Below are 7,471 nucleotides of genomic sequence, written 5' to 3'. Positions count from 1 at the left end.
AGATCGATTTTTATTTTTATTATTTTTATTTATTTTTTCATTGGTCGGCGCTCCGTGGACTAGACTGAAGCCGTGGCCTCGCCTAAAAAATCCTTCCCGCAGCTCGCCGCGATCCTGGGAAAGGGCCTTTTTCCAGGATCGCAGTGAGCTGTGGGCAGCTTCGGCCTAGTCCGCGGCCTTTTCTCGGGATGGCAGCGAGCTGTGCGGCCTTTTCTCGGGATGGCAGCGAGCTGCAGGCAGCTTCGGCCTTGTCCGCGGCCTTTTCTCGGGATGGCAGCGAGCTGTGCGGCCTAGTCCGCGGCCTTTTCTCGGGATGGCAGCGAGCTGCGCGGCCTTTTCTCGGGATGGCAGCTTCGGCCTTGTCCGCGGCCTTTTCTCGGGATGGCAGCGAGCTGCAGGCAGCTTCGGCCTAGTCCACGGCCTTTTCTCGGGATGGCAGCGAGCTGCGCGGCCTTTTCTCGGGATGGCAGCTTCGGCCTTGTAGATGATTGACGTGCGGCTAAGGCGCTTCATGCGTTCCAAAAATAGCCGGACTGGGACTCTGCTCTATACGGCACCTGCGCACAGACTAGGAGCTGACTGCGCAGGCGCCGTATATAGCCGAGTCCCAGTCCGGCTATTTTCGGAATGCGAGACGCTCCTTAGCCGCACGTCAATCATCTACGCCTCTTCATAGGAACGCCTTTTCCCCGCGGGAGTCAGAAAAGAAAAAGAGCGATAAAACGGTATGTACAGCGAAGAAATAAAAAAAAAAAAAAAAACAGCATACTGTACATGTCGTCAGTATGCTGGTTGGAATGGTATATAATTGTTTTAGGGTGAACCTCCGCTTTAAGTATTTTAAGAAATCGCATATTTTTTTTTTTTTTGCCTAAAATCACCCAGCCCTAGCAACTAGTGAATGCGACACAGATTGCACCAATCGCTAAACACACAATGCTTTTCTTTATCTTAATAACTCTTGTGTTTTGCAGTAAAAAGGTCTTTGGAGGAAATGTAAAAATGATTTGCAAAAGTAGAATTTTTTTAGGATAAAACCTATCTAGCCCTGTCAGATGTCTGCTCTCCAGGGACAGACCTGTCAGATGTCTGCTCTCCAGGGACAGGCCTGTCAGATGTCTGCTCTCCAGGGACAGGCCTGTCAGATGTCTGCTCTCCAGGGACAGGCCTGTCAGATGTCTGCTCTCCAGGGACAGGCCTGTCAGATGTCTGCTCTCCAGGGACAGGCCTGTCAGATGTCTGCTCTCCAGGGACAGGCCTGTCAGATGTCTGCTCTCCAGGGACAGGCCTGTCAGATGTCTGCTCTCCAGGGACAGGCCTGTCAGATGTCTGCTCTCCAGGGACAGGCCTGTCAGATGTCTGCTCTCCAGGGACAGGCCTGTCAGATGTCTGCTCTCCAGGGACAGGCCTGTCAGATGTCTGCTCTCCAGGGACAGGCCTGTCAGATGTCTGCTCTCCAGGGACAGGCCTGTCAGATGTCTGCTCTCCAGGGACAGGCCTGTCAGATGTCTGCTCTCCAGGGACAGGCCTGTCAGATGTCTGCTCTCCAGGGACAGGCCTGTCAGATGTCTGCTCTCCAGGGACAGGCCTGTCAGATGTCTGCTCTCCAGGGACAGGCCTGTCAGATGTCTGCTCTCCAGGGACAGGCCTGTCAGATGTCTGCTCTCCAGGGACAGGCCTGTCAGATGTCTGCTCTCCAGGGACAGGCCTGTCAGATGTCTGCTCTCCAGGGACAGGCCTGTCAGATGTCTGCTCTCCAGGGACAGGCCTGTCAGATGTCTGCTCTCCAGGGACAGGCCTGTCAGATGTCTGCTCTCCAGGGACAGGCCTGTCAGATGTCTGCTCTCCAGGGACAGGCCTGTCAGATGTCCGCTCTCCAGGGACAGGCCTGTCAGATGTCCGCTCTCCAGGGACAGGCCTGTCAGATGTCCGCTCTCCAGGGACAGGCCTGTCAGATGTCCCCTCTCCTCTATGGAGAAATTGGATGAAAACGGATCTGCCTGTCTGTTTTTTCATCTGATCCGCCAGGCGGATGGAAAATAGGGTCTCCCTCCGTCTGGATTTCACGCATCGGATATCAGCGGACTAGGGGTGCGCATCTTCACTGGTCTCACAATTCGATTTGATTCGGCGATGCATCATGAGGAGTGCGCATGGTTAAATACTTTTTATCCAAAAATTCAAGCAGTCAGAAAACCTTTTTTTTTTTTTCCTCCAGTGGCAGAGGGATGGTGTGATCGGACTGGCATGGTGGAACCAGATTGGCATGGTGGGATCAGAGGCAGAGTGGGAGGATGGGATTGGACTGGCATGGTGGGAGGGTGGAATCAGACTGGGATGGTGGAATCAGATTGGCATGGTGGGGTGATGCAATCAGGCTGGCATGATGGGATCAGACTCGTGGTGGGATTAGGCAGGGATGGTGGGATCAGAGGCATGGTGTGGTGATGGAATCAGGCTGGCATGTTGCGATCAGAGGCATGTTGGGATCAGGCTGGCATGGTGGGATCAGAGTCATGGTGGGGGTGATGGAATCAGGCTGGCATGGTGGGATCAGACTGGCATGGTGGGGTGGTGGAATCAGGCTGGCATGTTGGGATCAGAGGCATGGTGGGGTGATGGAATCAGGCTGGGATGGTGGGATTTAGGCTGGCATGGTGGTGTGGTGGGATCAGAGGCATGGTGGGGTGATGCAATCAGGGTGGCACGTTGGATCAGACTGGCATGGCGGGGTGGTGGAATCAGGCTGGGATGGTGGGATTAGGCTGGCATGGTGGGATCAGAGGCATGATGGATCAGACTGGCATGGTGGGGTGATGGAATCAGGCTGGCATGGTGGGATCAGGCAGAGGGGAGACGGTGGTGGAGGGATTGGTATCAGTGACACTGGCACTCACCTGCCATTAGTGTCAGTTGATTCCGCCTCCTCCATGCTGCTTGGTGTGTCTTCCCTCTTCCAGTGGCTCCAGCGATTCCTCACGTCAGGTCTCCTTCCTCCCTCTACACTGTACTTGCTGTCGGCTCAACAGCTGACTTTCTTCTTCAAATGACGTCATCAAAAATCGATGTAAAATTGACAGGCGGACCAGATCGGAAAGCCTGTGTGAAAGGGGCCTTAAGTGTTACTAAACCCACAACAGTAAAATCAGTGTATATACAGTAGAGATGGCCTTGGCCATGTTTGGGATCCTAGTCCCAACCCGCCTGCCCCGATCCCGCCAGGAAGCCGACACTGCACACCGCTGATCACAGGCAGTGAGACATTTCCTGGCCTGTGCAATGCAGACTGTGATTAGCGGTGCGCAGTGTCGGCTTCCTGGCGGGATCGGGCAGGCGGGTTGGGACTAGGGTCCCAAACACGGCCCGAGCCCATCTCTGATATGCAGTAAAGCATGCTTGTTATATTCACTGTGGAACCTAAAGGGGTTAATCCTCTGCACTGTGTGAAAAAGGCCGTCTACTCTGATCCTCCCCTTTTTCCACTGTCCCCAATCTCCTGATAAAACGGAGCCTTGGGGGCAAGCTGCACATGCTCAGTTTGATGTGTTTTGCTAGAGAGTTTTTTTTTTTTTCTTGGGAGGGTGCATGTGATCTGCACAGGGCCAATCATCACTGTCCAGATGAGACACTGAGACAGAGGGTCGGAAGTCTTGCAGTCTGATAGGACAGTCAGAGTGGATTGAAAACTCCTCCTACAAGCTTTAACCAGACACTGATAGAAGTCACAAAGCTGCTCTATACTGCTGATGAGAAAAGGTATCAGTTTGTATTGCATTTTCATGTGCTGTGTACTGTGGGAGAGCAGATATAGTGACTGCAGGCTCCTGGGGAGAGCAGATATAGTGACCGCAGGCTCCTGGGGAGACCAGATATAGTGACTGCAGGCTCCTGGGGAGAGCAGATATAGTGACCGCAGGCTCCTGGGGAGACCAGATATAGTGACTGCAGGCTCCTGGGGAGACCAGATATAGTGACTGCAGGCTCCTGGGGAGACCAGATATAGAGACTGCAGGCTCCTGGGGAGAGCAGATATAGTGAATGCAGGCTCCTGGGGAGAGCAGATATAGTGACTGCAGGCTCCTGGAGAGACCAGATATAGTGACTGCAGGCTCCTGGGGAGACCAGATATAGTGACTGCAGGCTCCTGGGGAGAGCAGATATAGTGACTGCAGGGTCTTGGGGAGACCAGATATAGTGAATGCAGGTTCCTGGGGAGAGCAGATATAGTGAATGCAGGGTCCTGGGGAGAGCAGATATAGTGAATGCAGGGTCCTGGGGAGATCAGATATAGTGAATGCAGGCTCCTGGGGAGACCAGATATAGTGACTGCAGGCTCTTAAGGAGAGTGGATACTGTGACTACAGGCTCCTGGGGAGAGCAGATATAGTGACTGCATGCTCCTGGGTTTAGTAACACTTTAATGCAGAGAAGGGGTCTCCAAACTCCCCATTTTTGGTATCGTAGGGAGGAATTGTGCCCCTTCATTGGTGTCAGTGGATAAAATAGTGCCCCAAGGGCCGGTTTAAAGCAAGCAAAGGGCCACAACTGGCCCCTGGGCCTCCGTTTGGAGACCACTGCCAGCCCTTGTGGAAGTGGAAGAAAACCCATCCATTTAACAGTTCCAAAACAGTCACATACCCGGCACGTGCCGCTCTATTTTAGTCTATACCTAAATTGTGATCTGAGTACGGCAGGCTGTGGCCACCTCAACGGCTGGCATCAGAAGCCGACTGTATTATGTGCAGCTGTCTTACCCAGCATGCACATCTTGCGCATGCGCGGTAACAACGCCGCACAGCTGACAAGTGGCAATGGTAACGTCGGCGGAAAGGAAAACGGCGCCTAACTCTGCCTGGCATCGCGTCCTTTTCCGGTTCTGAAATAATGCGATGCTAGCAACGGAGGATGCCCGTTAACTCCCGGGATTGATGGCACTGATATCCCAGGAGCCAACGGGAGACCGAAAATGACGCAACTCGCCGAGGCCGAAAGTGACAGAATTTCAAAACAGAGAGAGAGAGAGAAAGGGAGAGGGAAAGAGGGGGAGGAGAGAGGAAAAGAAGAGAGGGAAAGGGAAGGAAGGGGGGAGGGAAAGAAGGGCAGAGGGGGAGAGAGAGAGGGAAAGAAGGAGAAAGAGGGAGAGAAAGGGAGAGGGGGAGAATGAGAAAGAGGGAGAGAAAGAGAGAGGGGAAGAGAGGGAAACAGAGAAAGGGAGAGGGAAAGGGAGAGGCATAAGGTTAGAGAGAGAGAGAAAAGGAGAGGCAGAAGGTAAGAGAGAGAAAGGGAGAGGGAAAGAGGGGGAGAAGGAGAGAGAGAAAGGGAGAGGGAAAGAGGGGAAGCAGGAGAGAGAGAAAGAAGGGCAGAGGGGGAGAGAGAGGGAAAGAAGGAGAATGAGAAAGAGGGAGGGGAAGAGAGAGGGAAACAGAGAGAGAGAGAGAAAGGGAGAGGGAAAGAAGAGAGGCAGAGGGTAAAAGAGAGAGAAAGGGAGAGGGAAAGAGGGGGAGGAGAGAGGAAAAGAAGACGAGAGGGAAAGGGAAGGAAGGGAAGAAGGAAAGAGGGGGAGAAGGAGAGAGGAAAAGAAGAGAGGGAAAGGGAAGGAAGGGGGGAGGGAAAGAAGGGCAGAGGGGGAGAGAGAGAGGGAAAGAAGGAGAAAGAGGGAGAGAAAGAGAGAGGGAAACAAAGAGAGAGAAAGGGAGAGGGGGAGAATGAGAAAGAGGGAGAGAAAGAGAGAGGGGAAGAGAGGGAAACAGAGAAAGGGAGAGGGAAAGGGAGAGGCATAAGGTAAGAGAGAGAGAGAAAGGGAGAGGGGAAGAGGGGGAGAAGGAGAGAGAGAAAGAAGGGCAGAGGGGGAGAGAGAGGGAAAGAAGGAGAATGAGAAAGAGGGAGGGGAAGAGAGAGAGAAAGGGAGAGGGAAAGAAGGAGAGGCAGAAGGTAAGAGAGAGAGAGAAAGGGAGAGGGAAAGAAGAGAGGCAGAGGGTAAAAGAGAGAGAAAATTTAGTTTTTTTTTTGTTTTATTCAGTTTTTTTTTCTTATTTCGGAAATTCGAAAATCCAATTTTCGTAATTTCCCATTTTAGATTTTCGAATTTTGCAATTTCGAATCTCAAATTAATTTTTGAAATTTTCTAGACAATGGTCACTGGATACGGTATAGAAGATTCCCCATTGTTTCCTGTTCTGGTGGTGCTCTGTCAGATATGGTGACCCGTCAGAATTGGTAACGGTCGCCACCATCTTGCTACACCCCGCACACCTCCACAGTAATGATACACCGAGAAGGGGGCAAGCGGACTTCTTGAGGTATCTCTTCCTGTTCTGGTGACAAATCGTTTGTCCCTTTGGGGAGATTTATTTTCGCTTCCTCTCCTGTGACCACGGCAAGAAGAATAAATCTCTCTAAACTGAGAAGAAATCTCCTTAGACAACTGACACTGAGCCCTGGTTCACACTGGGTACGATTTGGAACGATTTGAGATGCGATTTGACATAAGAGTTCAAATAAATAAAAAATTGGATATAAAAAATAACATAAAAGTTCAAATCAAAAACAAAATAGACCTAAAAATAACATAAAAGTTTAATTCATTTGAGTGCGGGGTGTAGCAAGATGTGCGGCGATTTCGGGCCGCGATTTACATTAAATTGCGGCCGAAATCGCGGCAAATCACGGTAAAAATCGCACATTTTACCGCGATTTTGAATTCGCAGCAGTGTGAACCTAGGCTAAAGTATAGAAGATTTTCCCTCTTTAACTGGGGAGATTTCACTTTGCTTCCTGTCCTGGGACCACAGCAGGAAGTACAAATAAAATAAATCTCTCTAAACGGAGAAGAAATCTCCTCTTAGACAACGGCCACTGGATGAGGTATAGAAGATTTCTGTTCTGGTGGCAAATTGTCCCTTGGTGAGATTTCTCTTCGCTTCCTGTCCTGGGATCACAGCAGGAAGTGAGGATGAATCTCTCCAAACTTAGAAGAAATTTTATTTTAGACCACTGGATGAGGTATAGAAGATTCCCCATCGGTTCCTGTTCTGCTGGTGTTCCGTCAGATATGGCGACCCGTCAGAATTGGTAACGGAAGTGACGTTCCTTCGCCGCCATCTTGCTACACCCCGCACTCAAATGAATTGAACTTTTATGTTATTTTTATGTCTATTTTGATTTGAACTTTTATGTTATTTTTATGTTTTATTTGTTTTTTTGAATTTAACTTTTATGTTACTTTTATGTCTATTTTGTTTTTGAATTGAACTTTTATGTTATTTTTATGTCTATTTTGTTTTTGAATTTAACTTTTACGTTATTTTTATGTCTCTTTTGTTTTTGAATTTAACTTTTACGTTATTTTTATGTCTATTTTGTTTTTGAATTGAACTGTTATGTTTTTTATATCTAATATGTTTTTGAATTTAACCTTTATGTTATTTTTATGTCTATTTTGTTATTTGAATTGAACTTTTATGTTATTTTT

Source organism: Rana temporaria, chromosome 12 (genome assembly GCF_905171775.1).
Source record: "Rana temporaria chromosome 12, aRanTem1.1, whole genome shotgun sequence".
Taxonomy (NCBI): domain Eukaryota; kingdom Metazoa; phylum Chordata; class Amphibia; order Anura; family Ranidae; genus Rana; species Rana temporaria.
This window is presented reverse-complemented; position numbering follows the sequence as displayed.